The following is a 16,646-nucleotide window of genomic DNA, read 5'->3' as shown; positions in this document are numbered from 1 at the left end:
AAAAATGATTTGCCATCTTCAACCACTTCCTATTTATTCTAAATTTTAGAATTTTGGGGAATGACTTGTTCATTAAACTCTTGCTTAGAATTACTATTATTATTCTTTTTAGTTCAATCTCTTTTTTATGCCTTTTATTGTTTTATAGAGAAAGAAAGCATCTAGACCTTCTAAAATCACAATCTTACATAGAACCATTTTATTGCCCAAGTTAAAGAACTATAGCATCTATATGGGACAATGTGGTTCTAGTCTCCTCAATTTGGAGTACCTTCCTCAATGGTTGCAACAAAAGAGAAATACAATCTCACAATTGGGATGGAATATCTTTGAGAATTTTTTTTTTTAGGAATAGTATAGTCCAAGACCTCTTCATTTGAAACATCTAGAAACCAAACAACAGTCTTAAAGATTGGCTTACCAACATTCCATAACTCTTTACTTGGTGCCCTTTTTTGCCATGGTTTCAAAAAAAGAACAATTTTTTTTCTTCTGAATCATCCTAAAAAATGAAAGGTAAAGCTCAAGATTTTTCTCCAGCCATGTAATATCCAATCATCAAAAAAAAATCTTGATGCGAGATTATTTCTAAACATGGTGGGAAAAAAACATTGCAATATTTTTTAACCTATTTTACTCCTTGGTAATAGCAAAAAAACATGTCTTTATTGATCTCAAAAATGTTTTTTAGGGGAGGAGACTACATAACATTTTATGCTTTATCTTGCAAACCTTCCTCAATGGCTCCACCTCCGCTAACCTACACCTCAAATCTCTCCTCCAATGAAACCTTTTTCTTTTCATCACAAAAATTAAAATTAAAAAAATCTTTATATAGTATCTTTTTACCCTATTCATCATTTTTAACACAATTAGTACCATCACCCTCCATTAAATCTAACCCCTCACCCTCAATTACTCCCCACACCCTTGCAATAATTTTTTCTATGAATCAAGCCTCGTTACTAATGGAAAAATCACAAATTAAAAATATAAATAAAAAGCAAGACAAACAAAATAAACCTAGAACTAAAGTGAAACCACTGAAAAAAAAACTACCCCAAAAATGAAAAAAAAAGGACAGATAATCCAAGAGCAATGAAAACAATCCTACTTGTTCACAACTAGGGGAAGTGTGCAACTAGCCATTATAGCTAACTTTGTGCACCCATAGATTCTAAATGGTACATCAGAGTTTGATGATTTTTTTTTTGTCTCTACATGTGACTTAACTCCTTATAGCTATTGTTTTGGCTTTTGGGTAGTAGCGATGCATTTTGTGGGATCCGTATGTGTGCAAGGGTCAAAAAGTATATTTTTCAAAGTGTCACTCAATACCTTCTTAAAGATGCCCCAATAACTGTGCACTTAAAATTGTCAATACTTATACACAAATACCTCAAGTAGTCGTGTGCTATGGGTACCAATAAAGGTGCACAAATCGGCCAATTACGATCTTAAAAAATTAAAAAATGATCAAATATTGTTACAAGTGTGATGCAAGAGCATCCCCGGTTCATAGCAATCTTGCATCAACCAAAAACATTTTGTTTATGTTTTGCTTTTTGTTCGCAGTTTCAACTTTTCTTTCTGTGTGTCCCATTTTTGGCTCACCAGATCCTATGGAGTTGGATTCTACTTGAAGACTTGATCATATTTCTTATTTCCAAACCACATCGCATTTGAATCATTTTTCGACAAGTTATCACTATCGATTTTCTTGACAGTTTCTTGTTACCGGTTGCCTGGACCTATTTTGGTGATCTACCAAAACCCCTTCTGAAGCTTGTGGAGCCTTGGGCATTCATTCGGATGTTCCTTGGCATGTGGCTGACCTTTTCCCATGATCTACACTTCATCCTTTGGAGTTTTCAGAGGAATCTCTTGGCAGAGGCTGACCTTGTTAATTTTACATGTTAGGTCTTGTTCTTCAGGTTTTGATCCCTTTTTGGGCCTACTGGATCCTTTGGATCATATATATAATTGTAATTATGAATTAGAATGTAATCAATCAAATAATCAAGTAGTGAGACTACACATAGAAGATAGATCTTAAGATTCAAGGCCCTGGTTGTGACCTATTATGTATGTTCTACCAGGCCTATGAGTTGGTTATGTTGTAACCCAGTTGTTATCGGTTGGTTGTAATCAATTTTCATGAAATAAAACAATATGTTCTAGCATTGCCTCCATCATATCTTTGTGTTTTTCATTGTGTTTACTCTTGCTGACTGGTCTGGATTGATCTCTTTGAGGTCCTTCCTCACTGGTGATTGCTTCAAAGTGGAATTTATTAATGAGCTTTTAGTTATTTATTTTTTGGTTTTTTTAAAGTTGGTAATTGGTGAGTTGGGTGTGCAAGGAGTGAACGATTATTGGAACATGACGGTAACTGGTGCTCTTTCCCTATCCACTTGGTAGACATTCTTGAACTAATTTACTACATTTTTCTCATATAATTTTTTTTATACATTAACAAAAGACTCAAAAATAACAATTTGGACTTATCCCAAAACTAGTAAAGCCTATTTCAAGTTATGGTGAAACACAATTTTTTTTTTCAACATGGACTACTAACTTCAAACTAATAGAGGAACAAATAACTAAACTAAACCACTTTTCTGGAATGGTTCAATATTACCACACAATATAGGGATCCTCCTACATCAGACACTTGGAGTTGATAAAAAACAAGTTCCTCATTTTCCAATACAAGCTACCCCTACATTGGGATTCTAGCTTGCTACTTCATCAACTCATTCTTTCCACATATTCAAGTATACCTCAAGCAACTTGCGTTATGTACTAATTTCTCTAGCATTGTTTGATATTCAATTCCTGGGTAAATGCACCAAAATGGGGACCAAAAAGTTACCACTTAACTTTTTGATCCCCATCAGAGCATCACACAAGAACGTTTTAAGGCTTATGACTACCACACCATAATGCACAATCATTATAGGGAAGATGAATTTTCTCTCCCCATCTTTGTCTTCAAGTCAATCTTATTCTCTTCATCATAATATATCATATATATATTAGCAGAATGTTTGAGAGTGATTTCATATCTCTAGGATTTATAATGTAGATTCTAGGTTTTAGAAGATCTTATAAATTTTTAGATACTCAAATTTCAATAATTAACAAGCTCCTATCAACATTCTCTCACTCTCTCTTTCTCACTTTATTTATCTCCCTCAAGATCTAGACCTTGTTGGCAATTGACACTCAATTGGTTGGTTTCACTATGTTGTCATTGATGGAAACATGGTATTGTGTTCCGGCTTCATGTTTTGGTTCAGTTGTGTGCCAGCAGGCACTTCACAGATTCTACACCGGCATCGGCATTGGCACTGGAAGGACAAAAGGATTTCTTTGGTAACCAGCAATGCAGGCCGACATGGTTTAGTAAAAGGTTATCGGTATTGGAGGCTGACATCTCTTGTATCCGGCATCGGCAATTGGTTTTAATATTTATGCATTTATGTTATCTGGTCGACATGTAATTTGATATTGTATATATCTTTGTAAGCAGACATAAGGCATGAGAAATTTTATAGGGTATATAGGTCAATTGGATTAGATCATTTTGATATAGACATGAAATAGGAGATTATGGATATGCGAATATAATATGATGCGAAATATTTCAGAGAGATTATGTATATGAGGAAATTTATTGAAGGGTTATTCCGGTAAAGGGTTTAGGGTTTCAGACTGGAACAGACAAAGCTTAAACCGGAACTATATTCAAGCATAGAATATGCTATCTTAGTAGTTCAACACTTCTCCAAATTGTAGTCTGGATTTATATGTAGTCAGTGAGGCTCTTTTTGTGATTGAGCAATGTTCTCTAGGCTATAAGCCTTCCTGCAAGTACAGGCCCCTTATATTTTGTAATATCTCTTCATATGGCCAGTGGATTGATATTGTGGGTCACAAATCCCACCATGTTTTTTCCTCTTTGAGGTTTTCCATGTATAATTATGTGTGTTATGGTTCTTATTTAAGTGATTGGCTTATTGGTTGCTTTACTTCTTTCAATTTTGTATATATCGGTATACTAGTTGGTGTATGCATGTTTTAATAAGGTTAAAATTGAACATTTTGGTATAACATTGATTCACCCCCCCCCCCTCTCAATGTTATTGGATTCCAACAGACCTATCTCTCTTACTATCACTCTTCCTCTATCCCCTCTCTACCTCTCTCTATCTTAATCTCTCCTCTCTCCCCCAAAATCTAGACCTATCTATCTACCTCTCTCTCTCTCTCACCCTTCACTCTCTACTATTTTTCTCCTCTCTTTAAACTTCCCCCTCAATCCCTCCCTACCTATATTTCACTACATACATCTCTCTCTATCTCTCTATATATACTCATATCTCCCTCCCTATCTCTCTCTTTCTTCATTTATTACCCCTCTCGCTCTATATCTAGCTACCTCTCTCTCCCTCCTTCTCTACTTTTATCCCCCCTCTCTACCACCTTCCCTCCAAAATACTATCTCTATTTCTCTCTCACTCTATATGGTTTAAGATTGAGGATAGTTGGTATAGAGTGGATGGTATAGGGTTTAAGATTGAGGATATATAGGATGTAGGGCATAGGGTTGAGAGTACAACAGAAGGCTTGAGGGTATGGCTTGTTGAGAGTATAAGGTTTAGGGTTGAGGGTATACAATTTAGGCTTGAGGGTATCTTATTTAGGATTGAGATTACAGGGTTTAGCATGGAGGTTTGAGAATAGGGGATTTAGAACTAAATTTAATTTTTTTATGTTTTTGTGTATTAATGTCAGGTTTTAGGGTTTAATGAATGAATAGAAAGTTTTATTTTGAGTTTTATATTATTATTTTCACACTTTAGGGTTTAGTGTATATGTTTTAAGGTTAAGAGTATAATGTTTAGGGTTGATGGTATAGGGTTTAGGGCATAAAGAGGTATGTAGAGGGAGAAGGTAGATATAGATATGTAGATATTTAAGTAAAGAGAGGTGAGAGAGAGAGAGAGAGAGAGAGAGAGATACCTAAAGATGAAATTAGGGAGGGAGGGATAGAGAGATTGAGAGATGTGTAGAGAAATAGAGTAGGGAGAGAGAGTGGGGAGAGAGGGATGGAAGGAGGTATAAGTTGGTAGAAAGAAAGGTACATGAGATAAAGATAGAAGAGGGAGGGAGAGCTATGTAGAGAGAGAGAGAGAGATGTAGTGAGGGAGAGAGTGGAGAGATAGGTAATATAGAGAGAAGTGGTGAGAGAAAGAGGGGAAGAAATATATGTGGAGAGATAAAGATAAGTAGACAAGGAAGGAAAGAGACAGAATGGGAGAGATGAGATAGGGAAAAGTGGAGAGGGATATATGGAGAGACGAAGGGTGAGGTACACACAAATATAGAGAGGGAATGAGATATATGGAGAGGGGCATGGAGGGAGGAAGAGTTAGGTAGAGAGAGGTAGGGAGGAAGGGAGAGAGATAAGTAGGGAGAGGTAGAGAAAGAGAGATATGAGGGAGGGAGGAGATTTATTTAGAGAGAGTAGGGAGGGAGAGAGGAGCGACGGAGAGGTTAGATAGAGAGTAGTGGAAAGAGGAGGTACATAACAATATGTAGAGAGATGGAGAAGGGAGATAGAAATATGTATAGAGGAAAGGAGAGAGATGGGAAGGAGGGAGGGAGGGATGAAGAGAGAGATAAACAAGGAGAAGGGGGGCATGAGATAGATATAAGTAGTCAGGGAAGGTGAGCTATAGAGGTTGGTATAAATATTTGTCTCTCTCTTTATCTTCCCTCTCTCCCTCCCTCTACGTATATTTCCCTCCCTCTCCACCTACCTCTATATGCAACTCTCATTTCCTAACTACTTATTTGTATATCCCCTCCCCCTCTCACTCTACATATCTCTCTCTCCCTCCTTCCTTACCTCTCTACTTCTCTCTATATCTCTCTCATTTCCTTTCTACTTATCTTTATGTACCCTCTCCCTCTATATATATCTCTCCCTCACTTCTCTCCATACTCTTTCCACTGCTCTTGGTCTCCCCTATCTCCCCCCACTCTTCCTCCCTACCTCTCTCTAAATACCTATCCTTCCTCCCTCTCTCTTTCTCTCCCTCTATCTACTTAGCTTTATCCCTCCCTCCTTACTTCTATCTACCTACCTCTCTCTCCACAACTCTTTGTCTCTATCTCTCTCTATTTGTTTGCATGTACATACCTCAACCTCCCTCTCTCCTCATTTCTCTTTATCTCACCTCTTGTTCTATCTATCTCCTTCCCTCTCTTGCACTCCCTCTCTCCCTCTCTCTCTCTCTCTCCCTCCCTCTTTTCTTTGTCACTTCTATCTCACCTATCTCTCTCCTCTCTCCCTCTCTCTCTATACATACCCCTCCCTCCCTCCTCCCTCTTCTCTCTTTCTCTCCTTCCCTGCCTCTCTTTCTACCTACATCTACCTCCCCCCTCTCTCTCTACTCCATTTCTCTATATACCACTCCATACCTTTGTTCCTCCCTCCCTCATTCCATCCTTAGTGGTTTCCATATTTTTTATCTCTAACTTACCTATCTCTCTACTTAAATCCATACCTATCTTTGTCTCCCCTCTCACTCTAAATACCTCCCCCTTCCTCCCTCCCTCTCTCTTCCTCCTTCCCTCTCCACTTCTCTCTATCTAACCTTTATCAACCCGCTCTCTATCTCACTCTAATTCTCCCCTTCCATCCCCCTCTTCCTCTCCCTCTCCCTCTCCCTCTCCCTCTCCCTCTCCCTACCTCTATCTATCTTGACTTAATGTTATGTATATTGGACAAAATATAAAATCATATTCAATCATTCACTTTGCACTTGTTTTTCAATCAGTCACTTCACGATAATTGAAACTTAAGTAATCTACAATGTTGTGATCAATTTTACAACATTGACGTTATAGATGCATTCAAAGGAATTTGTGAGAAATAAAAAATAAATGTATAAAACCAATGTAGTACACACATAAATTCTACACACTACTTCATAATTCTACCCTAAATTATAAATTATTGTATAGGGGCTTGCCTAAGTCAAACCCTGTGTTGGTGTTCCCACGTCCACAAACAATGATGGATGAAAGATAGAGCTTATCCTCAATAGGACAAAATCTAAACAATAATGGAAATGTTAAGTTGAAATGATTATGCTTTACGAATGCATATAGTGATGATACAATACTCTTTCTAGATAATTCTTCCAAATGTTAATGCAATAGCATGATATCGAATATAAATCACATCCATAAAACATACTTGGATGTGGATTGTTTTAGCTTATTGTCCAACATGTTGAATACTTAGATCTATAGTGCTTGCTTTGATAACGTGTGATCATTAGAAATTTCCTTAGACCTTTTGTATGCTAGAAGATGTACTTTATGTAGGGTTCACAAGGTATTTTTATGTATGATGACAACCAACGATGAAATGGAATGATTGAGATTAGATCACAAATAATGTAGATCAACACTCAAACACATTTAAATTTGGGTCCCTTTTAGAGGGAATAGAGCGGCACCGCCCTAGTCCACTACAAAATGGACTAGAAAAAGAGGTGGCAATGTGTCAAGATCTAGAACATAGGACCTAGTCATGAAATTAGCATCTAATGATTATTAAGTTGCAAGTTTTAATAATTGAATTATAGGGTAGGATAGGTCCCAAATAGGCTCAAAATGATCTAGGAGAAAGCACAATAAGGTAGGAGCACAAATAGAGTGTTGAATTGTAAAGGGTTACAATTTACAACACTAAAATTGTTAAGCACTTTTATAGAACCTCAACAAATAATCAAAATTTAAGATAAGAACCCAAAAAATACTGTAGCATCCTAAATTGTACTCCCTTGCAATTTGGTCCACATTTTGGCCCTCCTCTTAGCATTCATGTCCCAAAGTCAAAATAGGACCTAATTATGCCCATGCCATTCAAATCTAGCCTCATTTTCCATTTTCACATCACTTAGCCCCTTGTTTCTAGCCCTTAAATGGGGTAGGACCAAGATGTGGCACATTGGTCCTCTCAGTTGGTACCTTAATTGTCCCCCTTTAATTATCACCTTGAGTTAGCGGGAATGTGATCTCCATGTTAGCCTAGGTCGGAAAATTAAGGTGTTTTTTGATGGGCAAGTATATAAAGAGGTCCATACCTCTCATTTTGATATACAAGAGGATAATAGGAGAATCATAAGGCACCCATTCAAGAAATCTATCATTCAAGCATTGAGGCATTCATCGTCAAGCGTTTCTAGAGATCTTCAAGGCTACATATTCTTCATTTATCCATTGTGGAGCAACTTTACATCATTCATATTGAAAGTATGTGTGTGTGATAGGGTTTTGTCATGTTTATGCCATTTCATACAACATATGTGGTTACAATCAAGAAGCAAAGCATCATTATCAGTCATTATAGATTTGAGGTATATCTTTTCATCATTTATTTCAGTATTTACAATATTTCATTTAAGGTTAATTCCTAAACTGAGGTTTAACTTAGACAAACCTATTTCCCCTTCTTTCTGTGTGCAAGAAATAGGTACGAATCTTTGATCTTCAAAATAAGCATTATTTACTATAACGAATCAATCCCCCATTGGATTGCAAAAAGTTTGGAGGACCAAGGCGTGGGCGACACTGTCCCAAAATTTTAGGAGCTCTTTCAAGGAGCAGGTCTGAATCTACTTACTTTGCTCAGATCCAAGTTTGTGGCTCAATACCACGACCGTAGCTTACTATTTATGCATTTCTACTTCAATTTCAACACTTTTACCCCAATTTTAGCACCTTCAATAAATCAATTCAACTCAAGGGAAAGAAGAGGCACATTCAACACCCCTGAAATTTGATCGAAATCTAGATCTACTAGGTTTAGATCTATCAAATTACTATCTTTCCCTAATGTGATAGTCCCTAATAAAAATTAGTGGTTTTACTACATCGAATGGTGGAAACCCTAATTTTCATTATTACAAATACATCACCACCCAAGGCAAAGTGTAATGCCCACCCAAAATACCCTAGAGAAATAAAGTCAAACTACTCTAAGAGGGCTAATAATTATTTTTTGTTTAATAAACTAATGTCACTTAACTTATATTATCAACATGATTAAGCTTTGATTAACTTAGTTTCATCTTAATGTTCTCATCTTATTCTTTAGTTTATCTTAATAAGTTCTTACGCAAGCGGACTTTACATTATGATACCACGTCTATTCCCTAGGGTACATTATCGTCATTACTTTAAATTTCAGCAACAATATCTACTCACTAACAATATTAAACATTGAGAATTATCTTTAGCTATCGTGAACTATCATGAGCTAACTTTACTTATCCATTAGTATCATGCATATGCATAAATGCACTCTAGCTAACTATCCCTTTCATGACATGCAACTACATGATCATGGATTCAATCTAATCTACTATTGATCCATTTTCAATGCTATACCACACATGATGTCCACTAATTCCCATCTATTCTCATATGCAAATCCACATAACTATATTTCATGATGCATTCTACTAGCCTCTCTAATCCATATGATAAGATGCAAGTCTATCCCCTTTAGCCTAAAGTTCATTTTAAACACCAAATCCAAATATTCCTAATCCATTAACCATTTCATACCTTAATAAAATAATGCATCTATCATGATAATCCATCTCCTACTGCATGATCATTAATTAACATGAATCCTTGATGCATTGTGCAATGTCTAGCTTCTTCCTTTTGACCTTACATAATGCATATCATGAAATGCATATATCTCTTACCATTACATGTTGCATATGAGTTCCTACTCCTATTATGATAACATCTTTAATTTTGCCCACATGCATAATGCATAGCTCTATATGTCATTTCCACTTATTACTACTATGAAATGCATGCTTACTAACTTGTCAATGCAACTATGAGAGTATTGTCATTAACTATACATGATATATTTTATTGCAGCTATCCTATTAATGACATCATATCAATTATGCCTACTTAGTTATATCATTCTTCATTAGTCATAATTTAATTTCAGCCACATGTCTTGTTTAGTTTCCATGTTGTTGTCTAGGTCCTTTGTTACATAGCATGTTTTCTACCTCTAACCATTTCATACACTCACTATGGTTCTTTATCCCTTTAATCATATCATATGTTTGAGGTTCTCTGTTCAATGTTTCCATCATCTAATTGCAAGTCTTTAACAATCTTATGAAATTAATCCAATTCCATAGATTAAGTCTACTTCCAGCATTGAAGCATAACATGATAAAATCAGCTAAAGAATCCTTTCTTTATTCCATTAGAACATAGCCATACATCAATTACATAACATATCAATATCACTTGAATAATTACAATCTCATTACATAGTCATTACAACGTAAGCATAGCTCATCTACCACAAGTGCAAATGTTCTCCTATAACAATTTTAAGTGTTTACATTTTTTTTTCATATACATCAATAAGTATTACAAAAGAATCACTCTAACCACTATAAATCTAAATGCATATATTGGCTGCCATGAAAATCCTTTGCCATCAAAATGAAGATCCAATCTACGCACAAAAAGAACACCAGCAAGCAAGGGAAAAACCCCAATGGTAAAAAGCACCAACCACCCAACCAATGTGGAACCTACAAGGAACCACCCCTCGTGCTAGGAGATGATACTGGGTCCCAATGCACACTCTACATCTAAGGTTGACACTTAATACCAAGGACTAGACCATAATGTAGACTCTCGTGCATGAACAAACACAAACAACACAATAAGGAAACTCCCAGAGGCTATTAATTCAAACAAGACAAAAATGCAAATGCAACCAATAACAAGGGGGCACATGTAGGAGTGAAGTGTCATCACATGCCATCCACATAACATAACAACAAGGTACTAGCTTGATGGACATGTGGAGCCATCTCAACCTATGAGAGACTAAGGGAGATTAGCTTACTGTCTTCACGGCCTTCTCATGCATATCCTAAAACTTCCTCCCTAGGAATAGGCCATGAGGCTAAATTAAATTATTATCTTATTAGTTTGCTAACTACCCATACCATATTCATTTTAGGTTATCACTTATTTTAGAATGCTTAGTAGTGCTAACCCTAACCTTTGATTATATGTATGTGTGATTTGTAGTCTTTGTTTTTTTCTCTCTATATTTTGGTCTTTGTGTCTTCTCTGTGAATGTTTTTGCTTGTTGGGAATTCGGGGAAAATGTATTTTTATTACATATATTCTTGTTGCTAAAGGAGTGAGGAGGCTCTTCTTCACGCATACATATAATCAAAGGTTAGGGTTAGCACTACTAAGCATCATCAAGGAATAAATAGTGTAATCCATCTAACACATATGAATGTGTGTAAAACCATCAAATCATGTAATCATCAAGAAAACATCATCGTAAAATAGTATGAATCCACATGGTATCTATCATCATACTAATCAACTGAGACATATAAAGTATCATATCCTGATCGTGAATATAATCCATAGCATAAAATATGTCTAATCGTGTCTAACATATCCATCCTGCATAAAATAAAGGTCTAAGTATGTCTATCAAAATGAAATATATGTTCGGTCAAGGGTGGACACTACACAAAGAATCATGAAAAAAAAGTTGGAATGATCTTAGTGATTAGCAAATAATAGATATATAAAAAATTTCATCATGATAACTACATTGAAATATTTTTGTCCTTTGAAACTTTCAAATATTCCCAACCCTTCACAATGTGTGGCACACCTCCTTTTATAGAGGTAATTTTACATTTTTTTATATTTGGCAAGGTCAACCTATATTCTAACAATCCAAGGGCTCTTAATTAATAAACATATTTAGGTGCTACATTTCTAATGACACTATTCAGATTTAAAATACTATGATTTCAAGTTTACAAGATACGTATTCATCCAAATCAGGCACATGAAATGACACAATTTAAATCTCAAACTCATAGTACATCATTGTATCCAAAAAGAATACAATGTTAGGCAAGCCCCCTAGGGAAAAGGAAAAGAAGATTAATCTAAAATTTAAATATAACCAAGTCTTATTCCTCCTTAGTCCTTCATATTTACCTATATTACATAAATGTCAAAAGGAACTTAAACATACAAACTTCATCAAAATCTCTCTTTTTTTGGTTGTGAGATCATTTTCGAATTCTATGAGTTAAACCTTTAACTCTGTGAAATGCTCCAAGGTAGCAGGTGTTACATGGTTTAATGTATTATCAACTTCTTGTTTTATTTCCTTTTAATATTTTCAATAGTGTTTATCCCAGTTTCTAAGTCCAAACATTGGTTGCCAACTATTTTGACCACCAAATCTTGAATTTCATATTATAATGTTAGGGATTTCCTTTGTGCTTTTAGTAACTTAACTGTGTACCTTATAATAATATCAACCCTTAAATATCTATGCATTTCCTCGAGAAGCTTGGGCCTTCATCACTAATTATCCCTTCCATGTTCAATTCATCATAGTTCACATTAACCTTTTTTTTAGTTGGAGAATGTTATAAGAGTGTGTCCTCTCTTCATTATTCAACTCCTATACAAAGGTTCCAATGGAATTTTGTATGCATCAATCTTCAAAATAGAGTGAATTAGTTTGATCTATCACTTTATTGACATGCTCTAGAAATATTGTGAACCATTCTTTTATAGCATTTCCCCTAGCCTTTGTATTATCTATTGATTTCATTCCCTCTTTGTATATTAGCATAGAAGTACTAATGGAAATACTCTTCTTTTAAGAAAGAGGATCATTAGATACCTGATGAGAGACTTCATGTGTTCTAGTTGATCCTTCAATTCTAGCTTGATCTACTTGTTCTTATGCAAATAGGTAATTACATTCTTCACTGCAAACTCCATTGAAGAAATATCTTCCTCCATTTTTTGTTGGCCAAGATTAACCCTAGAAATATGATAATTCTATGCTCTCATCACCTTATCATCTTTTTTCACCATAGATGTAGCTATCTATGTTACCCTAGACTCTGATTTTGGTGAAGGGCTACTCCACCCAACACTCACGCGGTACTCAACAACAAAGATTCACCAAAAAAAATTCAAGAGTAAAAAAAACTATTGTTACTTCTTCAATGAAATGAAAATAAATAATTAAGACTAGACATTACAATGTTAGAACTAAATGGGCTTATCTCACTTTGATAAGTTGAACTCACTCTAAAAAAGTTTTGCAAGTTGGAGCCATAATCTACCCTCCTCCAAAAATATCATTCACAACCTCCCTTCGGTTCTATATATGACACCAATAACTCTCACCCCATTTCCTCCACCTCCTTTGAATGTCTATAATAAAATATCATTGCATGGATGTTCTATGTGACAACAATCAACTTATTATGAAATCAAGGTTAACATCTAAACTTGATTTTAAAGTCTCCATCTAAAATAATCATAAATTTATCCACTGAATTGTAGAACTAAAGCATCATATTTGTCCCTCTATAATAGATCTTTCCATGTTTAAACCATTCCATTCACACTTTATTAAAATATCTAAAGGCTTGCAACAACACAATAATACATCCAAGAAGACCATTCACAAGAAAGGTCTAAGTTCTCCACTATTATTATCATACATACATTTATCATTCAAGTGTCCATGTTTTAGTTGTTCCTATGACAGACATAAAACCTTGACCTACTATTTTAAAGATTATTGGCATCACAACCATAAATGACTATTCAATTTAAGCCACATAATCACAAAATTACTAGACCTAAAGTGTTCTTAATACACATTCGATAAAGTTACTACCATGTTAATGAGGCTAGCAACATTACGATTAAATCAAAGGGTTTTCCTTATAATGATGGAATTTCAGAGATCATAGCTACTACAAAAGTGTTTGCCTAAATCACAATACTAAGGACTTGAAACATTTCATTCTAAATAAACAGTGTAAATGCACTATTTCGAACACAACTATAAAAGATGCTCCAATTAATCAAGGGGATTGCACAAGTATTTTTTAATCCTTGAGGCAATTGCCATAATGTCAAGATTTACAAAGTTGATTTAACCAATAACATCCTTTAGGTTCAATCAAACATTCATCAACCCAATAATAATCTCTAAAAACATTTCAATTGAAAATAATTCACGAGTAGACTATTTACTTCAAAATTCCCACCAAGATGATAAACCATATACATATATGCAACAACTGAAATGTTTTGAAGAAAGACCAGGAGAATCTAGTTTGCAGGTTGAGAAAATCGTTGTGTGGTCTAAAATAGACAATAAAGTATTGATACAAGTGATTTGACTCCTTCATGATGAGCTTTGGTTTTAGTAGATGTGATGTTGATCATTGTACCTACATTCAAAGGTATGAATATGTTAGTTTCATTATTTTTCTTTTGTATGTTGATGACATGTAAGCATGAAGATGGCAGTTTCGTTATTTTGCTTATGTACATGTTGACGATATGTTTGTAGTAGGTCTTAACATGCAAAAAATCATGAATTTGAAAGCTTATCTTGCTAGGGAGTTTGTAATGGACTTCGGAGGTGTAAATCAAATTATTAGGATGAGGATACATAGAGACAAAAAGAATAGAAAGATTTGGTTGTCACAAAAAACTTATGTTGAAATGTTGTATAATGCTTCAATGTGATTAATACACAACTAGTTAATACCTCATTTCATATTGGGTAACCCCACAATAATCCAAACTTGGGACATCACATTTTTTAACTTGGATGGAGGTGAGAAGGTTAAAACACCCTCGTTCGAAGGTATTTCTTCAAAGGAAGGTAACTTCATTTGAAGGTGTGTCATAAAGTTTCCTTTTTATTCCATTAATGGAAATTGCCAAAAGGTTCCTTTTTATTCCTTTTTTGGTAGTTTTCATAAAAGGAATAAAAAGGGACCTTCAAATGAAGGTCCCTTTTTTCCATTTTTGGAAATTACCTTCCTTCGAATGTCTTTTTTTTAATTCCTTTTTTGGGCATTGCATTCCATCGAACAAAGGTTCTTGGCCAACCACTTTCACTCTCTACCTCAAAATTTCCTTAGAATTTTCACTTTCAAATCTCAAGTTTGACCTCCGAATGGAATGATCTTGACAAACAAATTTCCAAGATCGTAGCCCTCAAAACAAGCTTTCTGAAAAATATAATATTAATATATTTTTATTTGTTATGTTTTACTAAACATAAGTTTTTCATTGAACAACAAATTCTTTGTTCTACACGTGTGAAAAATTTGTAAATTAGTAAAAAAAAATTAAAAAATATCTATGCATTAGGTATTGATGTCCTCATTCCAAAAAAAAAAGAATGTAAAGACAGAGAAAACAAGTAATGCATTTTGACATACACTTATGTCTAAATAAGTTTACTTTGACTTCAAAACTTAATTAAAAAAATATGCAACAAACATTATGAGACAAAATGCAAGTGCTAGATATTGGTATTACAAATGTACAATTAAAAAAAATAAAATAGTATTTTATCCTTTGAATAAAATTGTTGTGTTATGACATAAACATCACTTTTTTAAAATGTTGTTTACTACCAAAAAAAACAAGTTATTAAAAGTTTGTCAAAAATCACATTTTTTTTTCAATTTTTTAAAATACATATTTTGAATCTATAGAAAAAATCTCACAAATCACCAAACTAAGAGGACACAAATGTCTTTAGAGAAAAGTCCTAGCACCAAACTAAGAGGACACAAATGTCTTGTGTATTGTACTCTTTAATAGTTGGTAGTCTTATGGTTGTCATGGTATGCACCAAACATTACACAAGAAGTGGAAATAGTCAATCCTTACATGGTGAATCTAGGTTCTAAGCATTGAACTGTTGTGAAGTGGATTCTTGGGAATTTGAGGTGCACTTTTGATGCTACTATTTGTTATAGCGGGTACGTCTTCAAATTAATGGATGTGGATGCAAATTTTGGTGAAGACAAAAATAAGGGAAAGCCCACTACATGTTATAGTGCAGCTAGTTGGGTCTCAAAGTACCAAACAATTATGGCCTTGTCTACTATTGAAGCTTGATATATGGCAATGATGTAGGCTAGTAAGAAAGTAATCTAGCTTCATAGCATTTTCAATGAATTACAAGTAAAACAAGATAACATGTTATTGCATTGTGATGACCAAAGTGCTTTGCACTTAGCATGAAACTTAGCATAACATGGCAAAACAAAGCATATTGATATACAATATCACTTTGTTTGTAAGGTGATAGAAAGAGAACAAATCTCTTTGGCCAAAGATCATATTGATATAAACCCAATGGATATTTTGACAGCACATTGGTAGAGAGAAGTTCACTTGGTGCAAAACTTCATAACTCCTCTATGCTAACATTAACATTTATTTTTCAATATGAGATATTCATAAGACAAAAATTCAAATTCAAGTGAAAGAATGTTGGTGTGAAATAAATTTCATTTAGGAAGGTTGTACTTATTTTTTGCATACAAAATCTCTGACTCTTTCTATTTTTGAGAAGTTTCAACATTTGTTTGAGTAATTGATTAAGCAATGGAAGGTGGGACTTACTATTTTTGGCCATACAACCTATGTACAAAATGTTGCATGACTCACTTTCT

The sequence above is a fragment of the Cryptomeria japonica genome, chromosome 1, assembly GCF_030272615.1.
Source record: "Cryptomeria japonica chromosome 1, Sugi_1.0, whole genome shotgun sequence".
Taxonomy (NCBI): Eukaryota; Viridiplantae; Streptophyta; class Pinopsida; order Cupressales; family Cupressaceae; genus Cryptomeria; species Cryptomeria japonica.
Note: the sequence above shows the minus strand (reverse complement) of the source record.